Source organism: Neophocaena asiaeorientalis, unplaced genomic scaffold (assembly GCF_003031525.2).
Source record: "Neophocaena asiaeorientalis asiaeorientalis breed wild unplaced genomic scaffold, Neophocaena_asiaeorientalis_V1.1 scaffold742, whole genome shotgun sequence".
Taxonomy (NCBI): Eukaryota; Metazoa; Chordata; class Mammalia; order Artiodactyla; family Phocoenidae; genus Neophocaena; species Neophocaena asiaeorientalis.
Window position 1 is genome coordinate 266,706 of NW_020173724.1, and position 25,571 is coordinate 292,276.

Genomic DNA, 25,571 nt, shown 5'->3' on the forward strand with positions numbered 1-25,571 from the left:
CGGCATGTGGGATCTTCCCGGACCGGGGCACGAACCCGTGTCCCCTGCATCGGCAGGCAGACTCACAACCACTGCGCAACCAGGGAAGCCCCTTCTTAACCATTTTTAATTTCACAGTCCAGTGGTGTTAATCACCATGCTCTCTTTTCTCTCCATCACGACAGCCAGCAATTCTTTACATAGGATCATCTTCATCAGTCTGGGTCCCAGGTTAAAATGACATGGAGAGGAAATGCAACTGACTCAGATAGCATGAGCAAGGAATACATCTTTGATGTTGTAGCTTCCAGCATCTTGGTGTTGCTTGTTACTCCAGCAGCACCTAACTTCTCCTGGCTGATACACAGGATAACACACTGTCATCTCCAACTTGCTATTCACACTGCTGTCTAAAGACCATGAAGGTTCCATGTCATAGCATCTGACTTGAACAAAAGTAGAAGATACTGTTTCTACCCTCTAAAATCTCAAGATGCAGGATAGAGACCAGGAATGGAACTCGCTGAAAAACAAGGGCAAATGCATACAACTGAACAAGCGCATTCATCCGCATGGGCATGTGGAAAAGGACTGATCCTCCAGGCTGCTGAGAAAGGATTTTCTTCAGAAGGGAGTCTTTTGAGACAGGGTGTCACATCCAATCTTCTCAACCTAAAGAGAAAGACAGGGAGGAGGAAAGCCAGGGTAGGGGAATCACTGACTATCATCTCAGGCAGGGGTTTTATTGCTATCTATCCCTGATAACATGTGGGTAGACACCTATCAAAGAGATGTGATGGTGTCAAGTTGTCCAGTCCTGACCTGGGACCGCCCACCACTTGCACAATCCCTGGCAGCTTGTCTCCAGGAGAACAGGGTCTTACAGTATCCAAGGCCTCTGCTACTTGTAACAAGAGACAGATGGTGTTTGCACTTCTTTCAAAGACAGATCTGTGTCATGTGAAGTTGGAGGAGGAAATAAGAGCTCTACAAACATACTCAATCTCTCTTTATGGTACCCATTTATATACATGGCAGCTGTCAACTCATCAAAATCCCACTCTTCCTGAACATGTAAAATGGGTGAAAAATGACTTGGGTCAAAGTTTAAGGAGCCAGGTAAGGGCCCAGAGGTGATAGAGTCAGTCTGAGCATAGGCAGTGTCCACCCTAGAGAAGGGTGACCAACTATGCAGCTCCCCCTCATCTTTGGGACCCTGGTGGACCCACCAATATCTATTATGCCCTTTGTAAGATCCTGAGCATAAGGAAAATATAAAAGCTTACAGTTTTCTTACCTGGACTCTGGAGCCAGAGCACCTGAGTTCAAAGCACCTAGAACAGCACCTGCAAGACCAGATCTGAAGAAGGTTTAGCTTCAGTTGCTGCCACAGTGCTCTCACCCATCATTTCCCATGGAGCTCATAAGCCAGGAACACAGATGTGCAGGAGTGGTCTGAGTCTGAGGCTTGGAATAAGTGAGATTCAGATGGGGCCATGGGCCCTTGGTGTGTGGAAGTCCCACTTCCCGGGACCTGCAGGGAGAATAAAGAGGCAGTTGTCATGTGTGAAGAAACCACTGGACCAACCATGAAGATCCCATCCCTGAGTCCCAGCTTTTTTCTTTAGTTCAAGAGGTAGAGACGGAATTTATCAAAAGCCACAGCTTGGGGGCTAGGAGCGAGGTTTCATCCCAAGGCCCACATTTGTTCATCTGAGAAGTGAGCGAGTCAAAGTAAGGATGTACGGCAGAGCATCTGGTGGAAAGGAGCAGGGCTGCAGGGCCTGATGTGCAGGGCATAGTGCCCTATCTTGTGACACTTGCAGCAGCCCTGCAAGGAGACCCTAGGAGACCAAGGTTACAGTGCAGGTCCGGGCTGGAGTCTGGGCCCCAATATCAGTCTGCTTCCCTGAGACTGTTCCTCAATGGAAGCCGAGACTCTGGATCCATTTCTTGTGAGGACATGAGAGGAGATGAGTAAAAGAGAAAATGTCACCCCTGCTGTTTCTCACTACTGGCTTCAAAGCACTTTTCCCCACTGACTAATTCACAGGGCGAGAAAGTGCTTTCTGGCTTTCATCATAAACATGCAAGGAGCTGAAGTGGGCTGGGGACTTGAACTGGACTTGAAACAGAGTTAGGTTGGAGATGTGGAAGTTTCCCAGATGGTGGAGTAAGTCTAGATGTCAAAACTAAAAGGTCTATGTGGGGGCTATGAATGGATCAGTTTGGACTGGGTGGTGGGTGTGTGAAGGCAAGAAGCAGGAAGGCATCTTGGGTTCAAACTATGAAGGTAACTGTCTTAGTTTCCTAAGGCTGCCATAACAAAGTTCCAACAACTTGGTGGCTTAAACAACAAAAATGTATTCTCTCAAGTTGTGGAGACTAGAAGTCTGAAACCATGGTATCAACAGGGTTGGTTCCTTCTAGAGGCTCTGAGAAAGAGTCTGTCCTATGCCTGTCTTGGCATCTGGTGGCTGCAGCAATCCTTGGTTTGTAGATACATCACTCCAATCTTTGCCTTCATCCTCACATGGAGTTCTTCCTGTGTATGTTCCTCTCCTCTTCTTATAAGGACACAAGTCATACTGGATTGGGGTCCACCCTATTCAAGTATGATCTCATCTTAACTAAACTAGTAACATCAGAAATGACCCTATTTCCAAATGAGAGCACATTCTAAGGTATCAAGGGTTAGGACTTCAATATATCTTTCTTGGAGGACACAACTCAATGCATAACAAGTACATAACCCCCGGGTTTCCCCACTCTCTGTGCTCCAGTCCCCCTCTCCAGATCCCTCCAGTTCTGTCCTTTCTGGTGCCCATTCAAGCAGCAATCACTGCTCCCCTAGGGACACACTCATTCCTGTATGAAAGTGCTCTATCTGGAAATATAAATTGGTAGAGCTACTCTGAAGAACAGAATGGAGGTTCCTCAAAAAATTAAAAAGATAACTACCATATGATCCAGCAATTCCATTTCTGGGTATATAGCTGAAGGAAATGAAATCAGTGTGTCAAAGAGATATGTGCACCCCCATATTCACTGCAGCATTATTCACAATAGCAAGACATGAAAACAACCTAAGTGCCCATGGATGGATGAATGGATAAAGAAAATGTGGTATGCAACTTAATATCAAAAAACAAATAACTCAATTATAAAATGGGCAGAGGCTAGTGGTTAGGATTCTGGGCTTTCACTGCTGTGGTCCAGGTTCAATCCCTGGTTGGGGAACTGAGATCCTGTAAACTGTGCAGCATGGCCAAAAAAAAAATATAATGGGCAGAGGAGCTAAATAGACATTTCTCCAAAGAAAACATACAGATGGCCAACATACATGACAAGATGATCCATATCACTCATTATCAGGTAAAAACAAATCAAAACCACATTGAGATATCACCTCACACCTGTCAGAATGGCTATCATCAAAAAGACAACAAATAAAAAGTGTTGATGAGGATTTGGAGAAAAGGGAACCCTCATGCAGTGTTGGTGGGAAGGTAAACTGGTACAGCCACTGTGAAAAACAGTATGGAAGTTCCTCAAAAAATTAAAAATAGAACTATGATACAATCCAGCAATTCCACTTCTGGGTATTTACTCAAAGAAAACTAAGACACTAATTTGAAAAGACACATACACCTCAATGTTCATAATAGCATTATTTATAATAGCGAAGATATGAAAGCAACTTAAATGTCCATCAATAGATGAATGGATAAAGAAGATGTGGTACATAGATATACAATGGAATACTACTCAGTCATAAAAAAAATGAAATATTGCCATTTGTAAAAACATGGTTGGACCTACAGGGTATGCTAAGTGAAATAAGTAAGACAGAGAAAAGCAAATACCATAGAATCTCACTTAGAATGAAACAAACAAAACAAAACAGAAACAGACTTATAGATAGAGAAAACTGGTGGTTACCAGAGGGGAAGGGGGTAGGGGTTGGGCAAAATAGGTGAAGGGGATTGAGAGATAAAAATTTCCAGTTATAAAATAAATGAGTCATAGTTATGTAATGTACACCATGAGGAATATATATGATAATACTGTAATAAAGTTGCATGGTGACAGATGGTTATTGGACTTGTGGTGATCGTTTCATACTGTATTTGATTGTTGAATCACTATGTTGTATGGCTGAGCCTAACATAATACTGTACATCAACTACACTTCAGTAAAATACTTCATTTAAGAAAGGAAAATGAGATATATAATATATTATATATATAGGAATACTATTCAGCCATTAAAAATAAGGAAATTTGTGATGACATGAATGGACATTGAGGGTATTGTGTGACCTTATTTGGTGTCTGGGGCCACACACTTGGAAGGGGAAGGAGCTTACACCTCCACCTTCTGACCTTGGACACATTCTTTCTCTACCACACCAAACAGCTCTGACACATTTCTGTCACAAAAATTATTTATAGAGAGAGAGCTGAACAGGAGATGGAAGTCTCTGAGGAGAGTGCTAAGGGCTGTCCCTGTCTGTGAGGGGAGATGATCTGAAACTGAAAGATGATCTAGGACTCAGTGGATTATCTGGACAGAAATGAATGAAGGAGGTTTGGTCCCTGCCCACCCTCTAAGGTGTCCAGGGTAGAAGAATATCTGAGTTCAAAGAGACTACATGCTCCATTCCTGATCACTCAAGGACCCTTATCTCCATATATGTCTCCGCGCTGGGACATGGGGAACCCAGGTCCCCCTTTGCTCTGGTAGCAGCCAGTTTGTTGGGCCACAACCATAGAAGAATCCCTGGGACCTGTAACCCTGTCCACAACCCCACCCAGCCAGGAGTGGGAGAGGTTCAGGATGGGCAATGAGGGGCTCAGCCAACTGAGGCCTCTCCTGGAGTCCAAGGATAGGATCCTCACTGGAGCCTCTTCCACTTGATCATTCTCACTACGGCCAACATAGAAGTGGTGTGTGGGATGACAAGGCTGGACTTGGGTGACAGGGTGAGGTAGGATTGCCATGAGCTGGTGTGACTGGATAGGTTGTTGTGAATGTGTGAGTGGGAAGAGGGAAGAAGGGGGGGAGGGAGGGAGGAAGGGAGGGAGGGAGGAGAAAATGCACATGTGTGTGAGTCACCTGCCATGCTCTGGGTCTGATAAGCATTTGGAAGACTCTCCCTACACCATCCTTTCCCACATACATAACCACAACAGGAAATGGTGGTTTAATTCTGAACTCACATATAATCAGCATGTCCTGGCTCCAGCAGGCTCTGGGTACTCCTGAGAACAAATTAAAGTGGCACCCAGGTGAGAGTTCTACTTCTAGCCCAACAGTGTGAAAAGCTCCACAGACCAGTCAACTACTGAAAATTACTATATTTTAAATGTAAGTCTCTGCGAATGGTCCTAAGGGCATATAGTAAATTTTAAAAGTTATTCAAGAAAATTTACTAAAATTCAGTAAAAATAGTTGAAACATTATTTGAACCAAAATCCACGCTCATCCCCTCTCCCAGCTCAGTGAGATGGAAACTTTACTCCATACTGTTACAGTCAAGAACACAGAGCTCCTTCTCACCCTTCCTCCCAGTCAGAGGACTGTCCTCCTGGGAGAGGCAGAAGTCAACATTTCTCATCCTGCCCTTGGCCTCTTCTTGCTAAGGATAAGTTCCTGGGGAGTGTGGCTGAAAGGTAGGGGTTCCCTTCTTCTTCACAACCAACACTCCTGGAATGGAGGCTCTACCTTGAGAATACTCCAATACTGGAGCCCTGATCACCCCTCACCCAGCTCATGGAACAAGTTTCCATGCCAAGAGAGGCAAGAAAAGTTCCGAGACTGTTGCCCACCACTCCAATGAGCACTCAGCTCCTAATGCAAGCGTGTCACTCGGAGAGAAGTCTGACATTGTTCCCACCTCCAGCACCAGAGTCACTGCTCAGAAATTTTGCCCAGGGGGAGAATCATACCAGAGAACAGAGAAAGAAGCAAACCACAGAACAGAGAGCTCCAAATATCTTCCCAAAGGAACCGACTTCATTTGCAGCAGAGTGAGAAATGTTTAAACCTAAGGGTGTTCTAAAAACAGAGAAGGTTGTGGTGAAAGGCAGCTGGGAAGTAAACGATGTATTCATTGGAGATACAGACTAAACTATAGGTCCACTGGTTTACAGAGAGAACAGGAAAAGAGAAAGGTATGAAGAGCCCTCTGGAGTCAGAACAAATTTCAAACACTGACTTTGGGAACTATTTCTTCAAAGGAGACAGAATTTGGTTTGGAGGGAGAGTTGCTTTGGGGGTTGGGGTTTTTTTTTGGTGGGTGGATCATCTCAAAGAATGCAATTTTAGTATTTCTAAGGGCAGACAATGGTCTATAATGACTCACATTAAGAATATCCTAAGGTACATGGGGACATGCCTTAATAAATAGATAAAAATGTTGTATAACTTGCATATCACTTAATAATTGAGTGACCCTCAAGTACTTAAAAAAAAAACCTCTTGTTCTCTTGAGTAATCTAATTTCTAATGTTTACTGAGCAAATCTTTAAATATTTTAATGAAATTGTAATGCAAGAAATAACTGCACATGTTTAACATATAAAATAGTACAGAAAGGCTAATGAGAGAGAGTTAAAAAAAGACGGAGAGAGCAAGAAGGAGAGAGGGAAAGGAAAAAAAGAGGGAGAGAGAGGGAGAGGTGTAACGACAAAGGGAGGAAGGGAGGGAGAGAAGAAAGGGAGAGGGAATGAGGGCCTCTAAATGAGTTTCCCTGTCTTTTAGACTTGCTCCTTTGAGGTAACCACTTTTAACTGGTTCTGACTTCAATTCTTTTATGGTCACCTCAATATCTTTTAGTTGGGTCAAATCACTATTTCTTGATTAACCAATAGACATTGGTTATTTTCCTACTATAATAGAAAGAATTTAGGTTCTTTCACCACTACTACCTCCTACATAGGTATATTGATATTTTTAGCTGTGTTTTCAATTATATCTAACAGCAATAATAATCAATGCACTTAAAGCTTTTCACTAACCATAGACAACATCCTCTAGCTCCTCACTAGGCAAGTGAAGGTATCTGAACCTTCACCCTTCTCTCCACCTCTACTCTCTGTTCCCTCACAAAAGAAGTCTGAATTTGGTTGGGTTAGTCTATGAGGCAATTTATTCCCAGGACATCATTGAAAACAATAGAGTAACCTTTGTAATAGCTGGGCGTAGTCAGGAAAAAAGATAGTCAAATAAAGACTGCTAAAACCACTGTCATCCCAGGGGGGGACTGTGGCCTTACGTAATGTCCCCTGAGGAGCGTCCTTAGAGACTTTCCCCTGTGGAGATGGGGGAAAAAAGAGAAGGAGGGGTAACAGACATCATGAAAATAATCCAGCTGAGTAAGTCACTACACACAAGTAAGCAAGCAAATAACAATAACAAACCCCTGGGATCGGCAGGGGGTGGGGGTAGGGGGGATAGTACTCAGAGTTGCTACCATATAGTATCTAAAATGTGCAATTTCCAAAAAAAATTATGAGACATGCAAAGAAACGGGAAAGTATGACCCATGCCCTGAAGGAAAAGCAGGCAAGAGAAACTGCCTGCATGAATGATGTCAGTCAGGGTTCTCCAGAGAAGCATAACCAACAGGTTGTATATACATAGACAAAGATTTATTTTAAAGAATTAGCTTATGTGATTGTGGAGGTTTGGCAAGTCCCATATCTGCAGAGTAGGCTGCCAGCTGGAGGCCCAGGGTATAGCTGCAGTTCAGGTCTAAATGCTTGCTGGCAGAATTCCCTCATCTTCCGGGAGGTTGTTTTTTTCTAAAAAGGCCTTCAACTGATTAGATAAGATTCATCCACATTATGGTACGTTATCTGCTTTACACAGTCTGAAACTGAGCAGGACTCTGTGGGAACTTTCCAAGTACAAAAGCCTTTCCTTTCAGACAGGGGTCTCATTCTGGGACAGTAGTCTGGTAACAATAGGACAAGTGTTATTTCCCAATGTCATTGACACTAATAAACTGCTTCAAAGATTGTAAAATATGCATTCTATAAGAAGTCTATGATAAGTCATAATGACCAATTTTATTATCCCCACTTAATATTATGTGTATTTCTTTTATTATTTTTTAATTAAATTTTATTAGAGTATAGTTGATTTACAATATTGCATTCGTTTCTGCTGTACAGTGAAGTGTGTCAGTTATATATATACATATGTCCACTCTTTTTTAGATTATTTCCCCATATAGGCCATTACAGATATCGAGAAGAGTTCCCTGTGCTATACAGTAGGTCCTTATTAGTTATCTATTGCATAGCAGTGTGTATTTGTCAAGCCCAGTCTCCCAATTTATTCCTACGTCCCCAACATATAAAAGTAACTATCACATTTCTACTCCTCGTCAACTAGGCACCCATACACATCTCATTAAATCATACTACATCTCCAAGTAAAGACAAAAACAAGGTCACACTTCCACCTGATACAACCATCTTACCTATAAGGAAAATCGCCCTAAGCTGTTCTCCAGAAGAGGATACAAAGTCTTTGGGTTATGTTTACTCTTCCCCTTGATATTCCATAACTTAAATACTATGATGTAATGTTAGCAATACTTAAATACTGTTATTAAAGCCAATATATCTTATCTTATATGATAAGATGATAAGAAAGAGAAGAAAACAAATATATTTGCTTTATATAAATATGTAGAGATACACACGCATACTTATAACAAAATAAGAAACAAATACTGATGACAGCTATAGTCCTTGGTTCTGTAACTGGTCATGTAGTTGTAGCTGGTATTTATAATCACCTTCTTCTACTACCCATTCAGCATTCCCTTTGCCTTCATTAGGCACTTCAGCTTGTTTTAATTCTTTACCTGGTGGAGTGACCCAAAATTCCATTCCTGGGCCATTAGTAGTCCTGTGCGGTTTGAGTTGTTGTATCTTCCAATGACTTTAACCACAGGACACGTTAATACTGAGAGATGCCCCAAGGGATTCCAGGCATACTCTTTGCTATGGGCTGAATGTGTCCCCCCAAAGTACACAGGTTAAAATCCTAATGTTACCTGAAAACTGGATTCACCTTTTGGTAGGTGTTGAGCCAAAACATACAACCAAACCAAGGCATGGGAGAAGGAAGGATTTATTATTACTTGCAACAAATAAGGAGAATACTGGGGCTCTTTCCCAAAGCAGTATTTTCCCAAACAGCAAAATTGGGGAAATTCGAATCTAAGGGTACGTGCGTATTTATGAAGGAGCTTGAGAGAGAATTCAGCATAGAATTGGGTAAAGGTCAACAGAGTCAGAGCTTTAGTTGAAGTCTGGAGGGTCAACATCATCATTCCATCCTTCACCTGGGTGGGAGCCTTAGCTCCTGCAGAACTCAAAGATATATTATTATGTATATCCCTTGAGGAGGAGCTAGGACTCTGCTTTATCACTGTACTGTTGTTTGACTGCCTTTTCTCTGTTCCTGCATTTCTTTTTTCCCCTTATGATTGTTAATTACTGAGACCTGTTCAAGGGCAAGCATTGCAGCCAGGTTTAGGTCACAAAATGTCTTAGGCCAAGTTGGGTTCTCTTATGTCAAGAAAGCCATTCCTGGTTCGCTTTCTCCAAAGACCCCCTAATCCATCTGCTTACACTAATACTCAGTATGCTGGTATTTGGAGGTGAGGCCTTTTGTAGGTAATATGGATTAGATTAGGTCATGAGAATGGAGCCATCATGATGGGGTTAATGCCCTTACAAAAGGGGAAGAGACACAGGATTTCTCTTTCTGAATGCATGCACCAAGGAAGACCATGAGAGGACATAATCAGGACGAAGGTCCTCACCAAGACCCCAACCATGCTGATACCCTGATCTCAGACTTATAGCCTCCAGAACTGTGAGAAATAAATGTTTATTGTTTAATCCATCCCGTCTACGGTACTCTAGTATAGTAGCCTGAACTAAGACACTCTTTCTTACTTCCGTTGTGGAATAGTAGTTCAATTTCCCCTTGGCAGTCACGATCAAACACCTCAGCCAGCACAGCAACTCCCTTCTTTTCCTATTGATTCAGAGGCATGAGGAACCCAAAGAGGCCAAGTGACAATTTTAACTTCCAGCTTAATGGAATTGTTACATCTCCTCGTTAAATTGTTCTTCCCACAGGAACTAAGACCTCTAGGCCAGCAGAGCATAAGGTCTTGAGGACAAGAAGTCAAAATTTTGCTAGTGGGTCACTAGGGGTAATAGTAAGTGGCGCCACTTCCATTTCACACCTTGACTCCTAGGCCTGTGAATCCTGGCTATGGAAGAAACAGCACATATAATGGACACTGATTCAGAGCATATACAGTCTTCTGGAGAACCTTTGCCCTGGTCCCGCAAGGTGCTGTCACATAGCTGGCACTGTCACTGTGTCTTTAAAAAGCCATTGCACTAATTCTATCAAATCAGCTGCTTCGGCATAATGGGGAATATGGTAAGATCAGTAAATGTCATGTGCATGGGCCCATTGCTACACTTCTTTTTCTGTGAAGTGAGTTCCTTGAACAGAAGAAATGTTACGTAGAATACCATAATGGTGGATAAGGCATTCCGTAAGCCCATTGATGGTAGCTGTGGCAAAAGCATAGCATTAAGGGAAGGCAAATCTGTTTCTAAAGTAAGTGTCTATTCCAGTAAGAACAAAACACTGCCCCTTCCCTGATGGAAGTGGTAACAGTCCACAAAGTTACTGGCTAATCACCCTAGAGAATGAGGTTATATCAAGGACTTAGTGTTAGTCCCTGCTGCTGACAGATTAGGCACTCAGTAGTGGCTCTAATCACGTCAACCTTGATGAATGAAAGTCCATGTTGCTGAGCCCATTGGGCGATGACAAAAGTGGCTGGTGAAAGAGGTTGACTGACATCCACATAACTGGTCATGGTATCCACCTGCTTATTAAAATCCTTCTCTGCTGAGATCACTCTTTGGTGAGCATTCACATGGGACACAAATATCTTCATGTTTTTCATCCATTCAGAGCAGTCTATCTACATACCTCTTCCCCAGACTTCCTTGTCACCCATTTTCCAATCATGTTCCTTCCAAGTCCCTGACCATCCAGCCAACTCTTTGGCCACAGCCCATGATCAGCATATAATAATACAACTGGCAATTTTTCCTTCTAAGCAAAGTGAAAAACCAGGTGCACTGCCCAAATTTCTGCTCACTGGAAGGATTTCTCTTCACCAATGTCCTATAGGGATGTCTCAGAGAGGGGCTATAATGCTGTAGCTGTCTACTTCTGCATGATGCCTGAATATTGTGAGGAATCATCTGTAAATCAGGCTCAAGTCTTCTCTTTCTCTGTCAAGTGATGGCAGGGAACTCCCCATGAGGCCATACTTACAGGCTGGGAAAGAGAAGGCAGTGTACCAGGAGTAGGGACCATGGGTATTTGGGCCACCACTTCATGTAAATTTCTGGTGACTTCAGGGCCTTCCCAGGGCTAATATCATATATACCACTTCTGTCTGATGATGGAGTGCTGCTGTACACACCCAACTTTATGGTATAGTGGGTCAGATAACACCCAGTTCACGATGGGCAGCTCGCATTGTATGGTTTTCCACGGTTAAGCATTCTGTCTACTAAGGACCAATCGAAAGCCAAAAGCTGCTTCTCAAAAGGAGAGTAGTTATCCACAGAGGACGGCAGGGCTTTGCTCCGTTTTGGGTTTATGCTCTGATTCACATATAGAGGTCTGCCAAAGAACCCAAACTGCATCACTATCTGCCAGTGACACCAGTACCATTGGATCTGCTGGATCACATAACCTAAGTAGCAGAACAGGTTACATGGCAGGCTGTATCTGTTGCAGAATGTTCTCTTGTTCTGGGCTCCATTCAAAACTAGCAGCTTTGGGTCACTTGGTAAAGGGACCAGAGTAACACACCCAAATGCGGACTATGTTGATTCTAAAATCCAAAGAGGTTCGCTAGAGGGGAATTCTCTGTCGGTCCAGTGGTGAGGACACAGTGCTTTCACTACCATGGTCCTGGGTTGAATCCCTGGTTGGGGAACTAAGATTCTGCAAGCTGCATGGCATGGCCAAGAAAAAATACAGGTTCACTAGGGGTTGTGCCTCTTTCTTGGTAATAGGAGAGGCCAGATGCAACAACATATCCTTCACATAGAAGGGATATCTTGACTTGCTCCACACCCCCGGACCTCTAGAAATTTCACTGAGGTGGAAGTTCCTGGGATTTTTGTTGGATTTATTTCTCACCCTCTGACACAAAAATGTATTACTAATAAGCCTAGAGCGGTTGCTACTTCTTGCTCATTAGGTTCAATCATAACAGTGTCATCAATGTAATGGAGTAGTGTGATGTCTTATGGAAGGAAAGGCAAGCCTACAAACTAAATTATGACATAGGGCTGGAGAGTTGATATAACTCTAAAGCAGAACAGTGAACATGTACTGCTGACCTTGCCAGCTGAAATCAAACGGCTTCTGGTGGTCTTTACTAACAGAGATGGAGAAAAAGATTATTTGCCAGATCAGTAGCTGCATACAAGGTACCAGGGGTTTGTTAATTTGCTCAAGCAATGAAACCACATCTGGTACAGCAGTTGCAAGTACAGTCACTAACCAGTTAAGCGTACAATAATCTACTGTCATTATCCAAGATCCATCTCTCTTCTGCACAGAATAAATAGGCGAGTCGAATCGTGGAGGTGTGGTGGAAATCACCATCCCTGCAACTTTCAAATCTTTGATGGTGGTACCATTCTCTGCAATCCCTTCAGGGGTGCAGTACTGCTTTTGGTTTACTATTTTTCTAGGTAGAAGCAGTTCTAGTGCTTCCACTTGGTCTTTCCCACCATAATAGCTCTCACTCCAGAGATCAGGGAAACAAAGTGGAGATTCTGCCAGTTGCTGAGTATGTCTATTCCAATTATGCATTCCAGAACTTGGAAAATAACCACAGAATGGGGTTAGGGACCCATCGAGCCTACTGTGAGATAGATCTGAGCTAAAACTCTATTGACCACTTGCCTTCCATAGCCCCTATTCTAATTGCTGGACCACAGTGACATTTTGGATCTCCTGGAATTGGTGTGAGTTCAGAGTAAGTGTCTGGTAGTTCCCAAAAGGTCTGATTATTTCCTTTTTCCCAGTCACCCTTGTAAAAGGCTGTATGTCTCTCTGGGGAAGGCTGGGAGGAAGATTAACAGTATAAATTTTTGGCAGTATATCATGGTTCTTCCTCAAGGAAACCTGGCCTCTCTTTCCTTCAAGGAATTCTGGACCTGTAAACAGGATCAAGTCTGAGAATTGATTGAGGGGTCATGACTCTACGTTCTTATGATTCAAGTTAGATTTTTGTTTACTTGACCTAGAAATATACTTATACAGATAAAGTAAAAATTTTGTTGACTGCCTACCTATTTCACTTCTTGGAACACCATGATCAACTAGCCAATACCACAGGCCTCTGAAAGTCAAGCTATTCTAATTTCCGCTTTAAATCTGCTATTCATTATGGTAACCACACCCACCTTGCAGCCACATGGCCCCTGCCACCTCCTGATCTAATTATACCCATTACATTTAGTTTTCCCAGTTCACTGGCAACAGTTCTCACTAAGTTCCCAGTCTACAGAGAAGAGTGGTAACAGAGCTCTTCAAGATGCTGGGGCAACCCTCACAAATTTATTTCTCACAGTCATGGTGAAAAGTGTGTCCTCTGAACTCTCCAAGGGTCGATGATAGGTCTTAGATGACAAATCCATTCTAACATTCCAAGCACCATAAGCCTTTGATTACTCTCTCTGCAGTGTACCAAGGCAGGTCTAATGTTTCAAGTTCACTCACTGTGGGCCACCTCTCGGTCCATGGTTCAGTCGACCAACCAAACTTTTGCAGCCCATTCTAACTCCCTAAGGTGCAACATTAATTCATAATCTCTGCTTAGTGGGCCCACATCAGTAAATTTGACCTGATCCAAATTTATGTTTCTTCCACCATTATCCCATACTCTTTATATCCATTACCACACACATTCCTCAGATTTCAGTCTCTATAAATTGGAAAAATCAAGTACTTATTTTAGAGTGTAGCACACCTCCTCATGGATTACACTTCATACTTCACCTTTAGGGGTCTAAAGGGGCTAGGACTCCAGCCCAGTTAGAGGTCTAGAAATAAAGAGTGGTGAGTGGTAAGTGGGGTGGGTCCTAAGGAGAATCAGCAGGGCCTTGCAATGCAAGTCCCTCAGGGAGGCGATTATAGTTTCCTCAGGCAATGCAAGATCAATCTCAGATGGGATTGGAAGACTGCTTCCACTGGTCATCAGAATTTAGGGGTTCATAATTTTAAAATGGGCAAAGGACCTGAATAGATATTTCCTCAAAGAAGATAAATGAAAGACCAACGGGTACATGAAAAGAAGCTCAACATCACTAGTCATTAGGGAAACTCAAATTAAAACCACAGTGAGATATCTCTTCATGCCTGCTAGAATGGCCATCATCAAAAAGACAAGTATAACAAATGTTGGCATGGATGTGAACAAAAGGGATCTTTGTGCATTATTGGTGGGATTGTAAAGTGGTACAGCCACTATGGAAAAGAGTATGGAGGATCCTCAAAAAATTAAAAATAGAACTACCATATGATCCAGCAATTCCACATCTGGGAATATATCCAAAAGAAATGAAAACATTATCCAAAAGAAATTAAAACACTAACTCAAAAAGATATCTGCACCCCCACATTCATAGCAGCATAGTAAAGACATGGAAGCAGCCTAAGTGTCAATAATGGATGAATGGGGAGAGGAATCAAGATGGCAGAATAGGAGGACCCAGAATTCATCACTTCTCACAAGTACATCAAGAACACATCTACAAATGGAACAATTCTCATAGAGCACCTGTTGAACATTAGTGGAAGACTTCAGACACCTAAAAGGACAAGAAAAATCCCCTCACAACTGGATAGGATGAAAGAAAGAAGAAAAAAGAAAAGAGGAGTTTAAAAAGGGACCAGCAACCTGGCAGGAAGCTGAAAGTGAGTGGTGAGTCCTCACACTCAGAAAAACTCCCTCATGATGGTGAAATCAGCTGGGACAGAAAAGGACCTTCGGGAGACCAAAGGAGAATGCAGCAGATGATCTGTGGAAGGCAGGACAAAGTAAGAACTGCAAACATATGGTCTACACCACAGCTCTGCACATTCCAGCCTGAGTCGTGAGTTGCCAGTTGTGAAGGGGGGCTGGGTGCTGGAAAGTGGGGTTTGGAGCACGGACCCAGGGAGGACACAGCTGTTAACTGTGAAAAGACAGCCCGAAGGGACAGGAGTAACGAATTCCACAACCAGGAAAGTTTTCGGAAAAAGTCCAGAGCACCACAGAAGCAAGGTGTCATTGTTGAGTAGCGTGCAAGGGGCGGGCCTACAGTTACAACCCCTTTCCCCACCCGCCAGCTTCTTCACCCTCTGCAGGCACTGGGAGGGGTTTCCATATGAGGGGGCCACACAGCCCTTGGGCTGGGGTCTCCTCCAACCACATGGGCTCTGGGGGCCTGAGGGCCACCCATCCCAAAGCCTCTTTAAGAATCATCCCTGGGCACCCCAGCCTGGGACAGGAGTCCTCCAATGCTGGTGGGGGCTGAGTGCTAAAGCATGCAGTTAGGAGAGTGGAGCCGGGGAAAGGAGTGCTGTTAGCTGCACGGTTACAGCAGAGGGGCCTGGAGTGAGGTCATGCATGGCCAGGAATGCCCCTAGAGGAAGCACGGTCTGCCTGGAAAGTGAGGTGCCATTGTTGAGTGGAGCACGGGGGGGTGGGGATGCCATCACCCTCACATGCCAGCTCCTGCTTCTACAGGCACTGGGAAGGACTCCCAACAGAGCGAGTGTGCCACAGTCTATTGCAAGTGCTTACTGGTCCAGGCTGCCACAGGCACCTCACACACACCCTAATTGTAGCTGCCCCCCAGTTGTGGCCGCCGTACCTCTCCCTGGCCTGAGTGAGTAAGTGTGTACCTATCAGCCGATGTTTCTTCTCCCTCTTGCATGGGCAAGCAACAGACACCTGAGGGTGGTGCACATGCAGAGGTGGGGCTAAGATGCAAGGGCAGTGTGACTAAGGAAGAGGAATGGAAATATTTCCGTGCAGCTGCACGAGCAGCAAATTAAATCCCTGAGATCAGCTTGGTAAATCCTGCATCTGTGAAATACCTGAATAGACAATGAATGTTCCCACAATTGAGACCGGCCTAGCCTTTGCAGCAGTGGAATTTAGGGGCAAGTACACGTGGGAGTCAGGTCAGGTCAGAGTCTGAGCTGGTCCCACAGTGTCCACAGTAAGGCCAGAGACCACCCTAAAGGTATTGGAAAGCCTCCTGGTGAGGCAGGGATTGGCTCTGGCTCACTGTGGGAAAAAGGACACTGACCAAAGAGGCCCAGAAAAATATTCTTATTACTATTATTTTTTTGTTTGTTTCTTTTTGTTCAGTTGCTGGCGTTGTTGCTTTTAATATTTTTTATACTTTTTTTATATATTTATTATTTTTAATATATATTTTTTATTTTTCTATTTTTACTTCATTTTTCGTTGTTTTGTGTTTTTTTCTTGTTTTGTTCTATGTTTCTTATTTTATTTTTTCTTCTTTTAATGGTTTTTATGTGTATATTTTATGCGTTCTTTGCTTGTTTTTGTTTGCATTCTGTTTTTGTGTTATTTTTCATTTTTTGTTTTGTTAGTTTAGTCCATATTGACCATTCTTATTTTTTAATTCTTTTGTTTGTTTGTTTGTTCTCATTTTTTTCCTCTGTGTGTGTGTTGTGTTGTTGCTGCTGTTTGTTTGCTTTGGTTTTTGCTATTTGTCTTTGGTTTTGTTTCTCTGTTTGTTTTCTTTTCAGTTCTTTTTTCTTTTCTTTTTTTCTTCTTCCTTTCTTTTCTTTCATTTTTCTCTGGCCACAGTGTGCAGCTTTCAGGCTCTTGGTTCCCCAGGCAGGGGTCAGGCCTAGGCCTCCAGTGTGGAAGCACCAAGTCCAGGAGGCTAGAACGTCAGAAAACTCCCAGGCCCAGCGAATATTAATCAGTGTGTGTGCTCCCGGAGGTCTCCATATCAACACCAAGGCCTGGCTCCACCCAACTGCCTGAAGGTTTCTGTGCTGGATACCTCACACCAAACAACTAGCAAAACAGGAACACAGAACCTCCCATCAGCAGACAGGCTGCCTAGAGTTGTACTAAACTCACAGACACCCCAAAAACACATCACCTGATGTGGCCCTGACAATCAGAGGAAAATGACTCAGCTCTAACCACCAGAGTGCAGACACCAGTCTCTGACACCAGCAAGCCTACACAAGCCCCTGGACCAACCTCATTCACCAAGGGGCAGATAACAGAAGCAAGAGGAACCACAACCCTGCAGACTGTGGAAAGGAGACTGTAAACACAGTAGGTTACAAAAAATGAAATGACAGAGAAAGATGTTGCAGATGAAGCAGCAAGGTAAAATTCCACGAGATGAAGAGGAAATAGGCAATCTACCTGAAAAAGAATTCAGAGTAATGATAGTAAACATGATTCAAGGTCCCAGAAATAGAATAGAGGCACAGATTGAGAAGATACAAGAAATGTTTAACAAAGATCTAGAAGAACTAAAGAACAAACAAACAGAGATGAACAACACAATAACTGAAATGAAAAACACACTAGAAGGAATCAATAGCAGAATAACTGAGGCAGAAAAACGAATAAGTGAACTGGAAGACAGAATGGTGGAAATAATTGCCAAGGAGCAGAATAAGAAAAAAAGAATGAAAAGAAATGAAGACAGTCTCAGAGACCACTGGGACAACATAAAACGCACCAACATTTGAATTATAGGGGTCCCAGAAGAAGAAGAGAAAGAGAAAGGGCCTGAGAAAATATTTGAAGAGATTAGAGTTGAAAACTTCCCTAACAAGGGGAAATAGCCACCCAAGTCCAGGAAGTGCAGAGAGTTCCATACAGGATAAAGCCAAGGAGAAACACACCAAGACACATGTTAATCAAACTCACAAAAAGTAAATACAAAGAAAAAATATTAAAAGCAGCAAGAGAAAAGCAACAAATAACCTACAAAGGAATCCCCAAAAGGTTATCAGCTGATGTTTCAGCAGAAATTCTGCGGGCCAGAAAGGAGTGGCAGGACATACTTAAAGTGATGAAAGGGGAAAACCTACAACCTAGATTACTCAACCCAGCAAGATCTCAGATTTGATGTAGAAATCAAAAAGTTTACAGGAAAGCAAAAGCTAAGAGAATTCAGCACCACAAAACCAGCTTTACGACAAATGCTAAACAAACTTCTCTAGGCAGGAAACACAAGAGAAGAAAAAGACCTAAGAAAACAAACCCAAAGCAATTAAGAAAATGGTAATAGGATCATCCATATCAATAAGAACCTTGAATGTAAATGGATTAAATGCTCCAACAAAAAGACACAAACTAGCTGAATGGATACAAAAACAAGACCCATACATATGCTGTCTACAAGAGATGCATTTCAGACCTAGGGACACATAGAAACTGAAAGTGTAGGGATGGAAAGTTATTCCATGCAATTGGGAATCAAAAGAAAGCAAGTATAGCAGTGCTCATATCAGACAAGGTAGACTTTAAAATAAAGACCCCTGATTTACAGGACATTCCATCTGAAAGCAGCAGAATACTGCTTTCTTCTCAAGTGCACACAGAATATTCTCCAGGATAGATCACATCTTGGGTCACAAATCAAGCCTTGGAAAATTTAAGAAAATTGAAATCATATCAAGTATCTTTTCGACCACAACACTATGAGACTATATATCAATTACAGGGGAAAAATAACTGTTTAAAACACAAATACATGGAGGCTAAACAGTGTGCCACTAAATAACCAAGATATCACTGAAGAAATCAAAGAGGAAATTTAAAAACTACATAGAAACAAATGACAATGAAAACTTGACAACCCAAAACCTGTGGGATGCAGCAAAACAGTTCTAAGAGGGACATTTATAGCAATATAATCCTACCTCAAGAAACAAGAAAAATCTCAAATAAACAACCTAAACTTCCACGTAAAGCAACTAGGGAAAGAAAAACAAACAAAACCCAAAATTAGCAGAAGGGAGGAAATCATAAAGATCACAGCAGAAATAAATGAAATGGAAACAAAGAAAACAATAGCAAAGATCAATAAAACTAAAAGCTGGTTCTCTGAGAAAATAAACAAAACTGATAAACCTTTAGAAACAATCATCAAGGAAAAAAGGGAGAGGAGTCAAATTAATAAAATTAGAAGTGAAAAAGGAAAAGTTATGACTGAAACTGCAGAAACACAAAGGATCATAAGAGACTACTACAAGCAACTATATGTCAATAAAATGGACAACATGGAAGAAATGGACAAATTATTAAAAAAGTACAACCTCCCAAGACTGAACCAGGAAACAATATAAAATATGAACAGACCAATCACAAGTAATGAAATGGAAATTGTGATTTAAAATCTTCCAACAAACAAAAGTCCAGGACCAGATGGTTTCACAGGCGAATTCTAACAAACATTTAGAGAAGAGTTAACACCTATCATTCTCAAACTCTTCCAAAAACTTGCAGAGAGTGGAACATTGCCAAACTCATTCTACAAGGCCATGAACACCGTGATACCAAAACCAAAGATACCATCCACAAAAAAAGAAAATTACAGGACAATAACACTGACGAACATAGACGCAAAAATCCTCAACAAAATACTAGCAAACAGAATCTATGATTAAAAACTCTCCAGAAAATGGGCAGAGAGGGAACCTACCTCAACATAATATAGGCCATATATGACAAGCCCACAGCAAACTATTCTCAATGGTGAAAAACTGAAAGCATTTCTTCTAAGATCAGGAACAAGACAAGGGTGTCTTCTCTTGCTGCTATTAATCAACATAGTTTTGGGAGTCGTAGCCATGGCAATCAGAGATGAAAAAGAAATGAAAGGAATCCAAATTGGCAAGGAAGAAGTAAAACTGTCACTGTTTGCAGATGACATGATACTATACATAGAATATCGTAAAGACACTACCAGAAAACTACTAGGGCTAATCAATGAATTTAGTAAAGTTGCAGGATACAAAATTAATACACAGAAATCTCTTGCATTCCTATACAATAACAATGAAAGACCAGAAAGAAAAATTAAGGAAACAATGCCATTTACCATTGCAACACAAAGAATAAAATACCTAGGAATAAACCGACCTAAGGAGGCAAAGGAACTGTATACAGAAAACTATAAGATACTGATGAAAGAAATCAAAGAGGACATAAAAAGATGTAGAGTTATACCATGCTCCTGGATTGGAAGAATTGATATTGTGAAAATGACTATACTACCCAAAGCAATCTACACATTCAATGCAATCCCTATTAAATTACCAATGACATTTTTCACAAAACTAGAACAAAAAATTTTTAAAACTTATATGGAAACACAAAAGACCCTGAACAGCCAAAGCAATCTTGAGAAAGAAAAATAGAGCTGGAGGAATCAGGCACCCCATATTCAAACTATATTACAAAGCTACAGTAATCAAGATTGTATGGTACTGGCACAAAAACAGAAATATAGATCAATGGTTACAGGATATAAAGCCCAGAGATAAACCCACACACATATTGTTACCTAATTTGTGACAAAGTAGGCAAGAACATACAATGGAGAAAAGACAGACTCTTCAATAAGTGGTGCTGGGGAAACTGGACAGCTACATGTAAAAGAATGAAATTAGAACATTACCTAACACCATACACAAAAATAAACTCAAAATGGATTAAAGACCTAAATGTAAGACTGGACACTATAAAATTCTTAGAGGAAAACATAGGAAAAACACTCTTTGACATAAACCACAGCAAGATCTTTTTGACCCACCTCTTAGAGTAATGAGTAAAAACAAAAATAAACAAATGGGACCTAATGAAATTTAAAAAGTTTTGCAGAGCAAAGGAAACCATAAACAGGATGAAAAGACAACCCTCAGAATGGGAGAAAATATTTGCAAATGAAGCAACAGACAAAAGATTAATCTCCAAAATATACAAATAGCTCATGGAGCTCAATATCAAAACACTAAAAAACCCAATCAAAAAATATGCAGAAGACCTAAATAGACATCTCTCCAAGAAGGACATACAGATGGCCAAGGGGCACATGAAAGGATGCTCAACATTGCTAATTATTAGAGAAATGCAAATCAAAACTACAATGAGGTATCACCTCACACTGGTCATCATCAAAAATCTACAAACAATAAAGGATGGAGAGGTTGTGGAGAAAAGAGAACACTCTTGCACTGTTGAGGGGAATGTAAATTGATCCAGCCACTATGGAGAACAGTATAGAGGTTCCTTAAAAAACTAAAAATAGAACTACCATATGACCCAGCAATCCCACTACTGGGCATATACCCTGAGAAAACCATAATTCAAAAGGACACATGTACCCCAGTGTTCATTGCAGCACTATTTACAGTAGCCAGGACAAGGAAACAACCTAATGTCCAATGACAGATGAATGGATAAAGAAGATGTTGTACATATATACAATGAAATATTACTCAGCCTTAAAAAGGAGTGAAATTGGGTCATTTGTAAGAGATGTGGATGGACCTTCACTCTGTCATACAGAGTGAAGCCACAAAGAGAAAAACAAGTATCTCATGTTTAAGCATATATGTGGACTCTAGAAAAATGGTACAGATGAAACTATTTGCAGGGCAGGAATAGAGATGTAGATGTAGAGAACGGACATGTGGACACAGGGGGGTAATGGGAGCGTGGGATAAATTGGGAGATTAGGATTGACATATATACACTACCATGCATAAAATAGGTAGACAGTGGGAACATGCTATAATCACTGGAAGCTCAGCTCGGTGCTCTGTGACAACCTAGATGGGTGGGATAGCGGGGTGGGAGGGAGGTCCAAGAAGGAGGGGATATACATACACATATAGCTGATTCACTTCATTGTACAGCAGAAACTAACTCAACATTGTAAAGAAATTATACTCCAATAAAGAAAAAATTCACAAGAGGGGTTCAACAGCAAATTTGAACTGGCCAAAGTTGAAAGCAAATTGAAGATAGATCAATAGAGATTATGCAATCTGAATATCAGAGACAATTTTAAAATAAAGAAAATTGAAGGCTGTAGCAGAGAAATGTGGGTCATCATTAAGCACACAGGCATGCACATAATGGGAGCAGCTAGAGAAGAGAAAAGAAAGGACAAAGCAGAAAAAAAGATTCAAAGCAATAATGGCTGAAAACTTCTGAATTTATTTATTTATTTGTTGGTTGGTTGGTTGGTTGGTCACATGGCATGTGGGATCCTAGTTCCCAAACCACGGATCGAAGCCATGCCCCCTGCAGTGGAAGCACAGAGTCTTAACAACTAGACCTCCAGGGAAGTCCCAGAATTTCCTGAATTTATTTTTGAAAATGTATCTACACATACAGGAAGCTAATAAACTCTAAGTAGGATAAACACAAAGAGATCCATAAATAGACATATAGTAGTAAAAAATAAAAATTAAATTAAAAATTAAATTTTAAAAAAAGCTGAAAAACTATGATAAAGGAAAAATCTTGAAAGTAGCAAGAGAAAAGCTGCTTGTCACTTACAAGGGAACCCCAATAAGATTACCAGTTGACTTCTCATCAGAAGCAATAGAAGCCTGAAGGCAGTGAGATAACATATTTGAATGCTCAAAGAAAAACACAACTGTCAACTAAGAATTTTATATTCAATAAAGCTATTTTTCAAAAATGAAGGCAAAATAAAGACATTCCCAGGTAAACAAAAACAGAAGGAATTTGTTGCTAGCAGACCAGCCTTACAAGAAATACTGAAATATCTTCAGGATGCAAGTGAATGATGCCAGACAGTTAATGAAATCCATCCAAAAAACAAAACAAGCAAAGGACAGTGGTAAGTGTAATTATGTAATTATTAAAGTATAAAGGCATATTTATTTTCCTTTCTTTCTCTGAAGTAATTTAAAAAGCAATGGTATAAAACAATATGTAGGGCTTCCCTGGTGGCTCAGTGGATAAGAATCCGCCTGCCAATGCAGGGAACATCGGTTCAAGCCCTGGTCTGGGAATATCCCACATGCCGCAGAACAACTAAGCCCATGCACCACAACTACTGAGCCTGCACTCAAGAGCCCACATGCCACAGCTACTGAAGCCCAAGCACCTAGAGCCCGTGCTCCACAACAAGAGAAGTCACTGCAATGAGTAGTCCATGCACCACAACAGAGTAGCCCCTGCTCAACACAACTAGAGAAAGCCTGTGAAGCAACGAAGACCCAACGCACCCAAAAATAAAAAAATAAATAAATTAATTAAACTTCCTTTCTAAAAAAAAAATAAAAACAAAAACAATATGTATATAATGTATTATTGTGCCTATAACATATCTAAATGTAATAAGATGGCTATTCAAATCTACAAGAACAAATCAAGAGAAACAAATGATAAAACATAAATATGTACTTGTTCTCATTTCTTCCCTTTTTTAAAGGATATGAAGTTATACAAAGTAAAAATTATATAAATGTATTTTTATGTTTCTAACACTTGTCAATATGATACATATAACAGTAGTTCCTAAAAATGAGGGTAAAACACAATAGAACTACATAGGAGTCATGTTTTTTGTGTTTTTTTAAACATTTATTGGAGTATAATTGCTTTACAATGGTGTGTTAGTTTCTGCTTTATAACAAAGTGAATCAGTTATACATATACATATATCCCCATAACTCCTCCCTCTTGTGTCTCCCTCCCACCCTCCCTATCCCACCCCTCTAGGTGGTCACAAAGCACTAAGCTGATCTCCCTGTGCTATGCAGCTGCTTCCCACTAGCTAGCTATTTTACATTTGGTAGTATATATAAGTCCATGCCACTCTCTCACTTCATCCCAGCTTACCCTTCCCCCTCCCCGTGTCTGCAAGTCCATTCTCTACATCTGCGTCTTTATTCCTGTCCTGCCCCTAGGTTCTTCAGAGCCACTTTTTAATGTTTTTTTTAGATTCCATATATATGTGTTAGCATACGGTATTTGTTTTTCCATAGGAGTAATGTTTTTATGATCAATAGAATTTAGCACAAATACAAAGCTGATTCTGATAAATTAAGATGTACATAAGAAGCCTTATAACAACAACTTAGGAAATAATTCAGAAAAATATGTAGTGAAAAATTCATTAAATAAAATACTACATTGGAAAATATTCACTTAATGCAAAATAAAGTAGTAAAAAAGAATAGAAGAACAAAGAAGATATGAGACATATGGAGAACAAAAAGTAAAATGGCAGATATAAATTCAACTATATCAATAATAAAATTAAATGATTGGATTGAATAATACAATCAAAAGGCAGAGATCATCAGCCTCAATTTAAAAAACAGATCCAGCAATATGCTGTCTAGAGGAGACATACTTTAAATTCAAAAATACAAAGAGACTGAAAGTAAAAGGATGGAAAATGATATATCATGCAAACAGAAACCAAAAGAAAGCTGAAGTGGCTACACTAATAAGAGACAAAGTAGGTTTTAAGGCAAGATGTATTACCATGGATACAGAGGAACATTTTATAGTGATAAAAGGGTCAATCCATCAGAAAGATATAAAAATTATTAACACGTATGCACCTAACAACAGAGCGCCAAAAACATGGCAGAAATGAAGTAAAAATAGATGATTCAACAATAATAGTTGGAAACTTCTACTTGAACCCCACTTTCAATAATGGATAGAAAAACTAGACAGATCAACAAGGAAATAAAAGACTTAAACAGCATTATAAACCAACTAGACCTAATAGGCTTCTATAGAACACTCCACCACCAACAGCAGAATATATATTCTGCTCTAGTGCACTGGAACATTTTCTAGGATAGACCATACGCCAGACCATGAAACAAACCTCAATAAATTTAAAGAACTAAAAATAATACAAGGTGTGTTCTCTGACCACAATGAAATGAAATTAGAAATCAATAACAGAAAGAAATTTGGGATACTCACAAATACATGGAAATTAAACAACAAACTCCTAAATAATCAATGGGTCAAAGAAGAATCAAAAGAGAAATTAGAAAATAGTTAAGATAAATGAAAATGAACACACAACATACCAAATATATGGGATTCAGCAAATGTGGTGTTTTCCCCAAATGTCCTCATAAATTCTAATTTTTCCCATATTTTTCCTGGATGTCTTCCACAATGACAGTAGAGATGTTAAATTTCCCTCTAACCACTTACAGCACTACCTAGCAGGAAAATAATACCAACAAAAAAATCAACAGTTTGGAGCCTCCTTGCAGAATGTTTATGACAGGGTTCTCTGCAGATATTTGACCCTCAGGTTTTATTTACCTTTAATTGGTAGAAGTTAAAAGATGTCACTTACAAGCCATGAGAAGTTTTCTTGCACTAAGACTTCTAAGTTCTTTGTTCCGTGATATCTGCTAGAGT

The 25,571-nt window shown here is 40.7% G+C and overlaps 1 long non-coding RNA gene across 1 annotated transcript; it reads right to left on the reverse strand.

The window, feature by feature from the left end:
* Positions 1–125: 125 nt before the first annotated feature.
* Positions 126–25,571, reverse strand: LOC112403310 (uncharacterized). Its single transcript, XR_003003882.1, has 3 exons — positions 25,507–25,571; positions 1,277–1,513; positions 126–651 (listed from the first exon to the last, which is right to left on the reverse strand). It is a non-coding gene; the product is annotated as an uncharacterized LOC112403310 (long non-coding RNA).